The sequence below is a fragment of the Arachis ipaensis genome, chromosome B09, assembly GCF_000816755.2.
Source record: "Arachis ipaensis cultivar K30076 chromosome B09, Araip1.1, whole genome shotgun sequence".
Lineage (NCBI taxonomy): Eukaryota > Viridiplantae > Streptophyta > Magnoliopsida > Fabales > Fabaceae > Arachis > Arachis ipaensis.
In genome coordinates, this window is record NC_029793.2 from 13,688,361 (window position 1) to 13,689,358 (window position 998).

Genomic DNA, 998 nt, shown 5'->3' on the forward strand with positions numbered 1-998 from the left:
AATTATATGGTAAAAATATAAGTTTACAGATTTTTTCTTTAATAAAATGAAAGAGAGATTAATAAAGGTAGGACTCATATTTTAAATAATAATAAAATAATAAAAAATAATTATAAAAAGAATTATATTCTCTCTTTATACCACTCCAATCTGTATAGTAGAATGCCTCTACTTTGAATATTGATCAGAAACAGTTTGAATGCTGATTAAGAAAAACAAAAAATAAAAAAAAATAAACATAGTGCAAAACTCAAATAAATTATAAATTTTTTTAATAAAACATATAATGCATCCTAATTCAGTAATAAAGATAATTATAGATATAGACATATGTAAAAAAAAAAAACAACTAAATTAGCATATTACATACAAAATGTATTAATATTTTCTTTGGTCAAATTTTAAAGTGGGTAATGTTGACTAATGATCATTTAAGGCTAAAATCTATGTGTCAAACTATTTTGAGTAACTAATAATCTAATATGAGTAAATTTAACAATTAAATTTAAAAAATGATGGTATGAACGTGTGCATAAATATTTAAAGATGGATTTAAATATAGTTTAAATATTGACCAGGAGCAGTTTAAATGTTGACTAAAAAAGGTAAGAAATCAAAATAATAAACATAATGCCTCCCAAACAAATTATAAACTTTTTTTAATATAACACATAATGCATCCTAACTCATCCAAAAAGATAAATATAGGTATAGGCAAATGTTTTTAAAAAGAAGCAAAAGAGTAAAAAAAAAAAAAAATGCATTAATATTTTCTTTGGTCAAATTTTAAAGTGGGTTATGTTAACTAAGGATCATGTGAGACTAAAATCTAACTATTTTGAATAATTAATAAGATTGACATGTAATAATTAAGTTGAAAAAATCATAGCATTACGCGTGTACAAAAGCATTTAAAGATATATTTAAACATAATCTAAATATTAACCAGGAGTATTTTAAATGTTTACTAAAAAAATAAATATAATACATTCCAAATA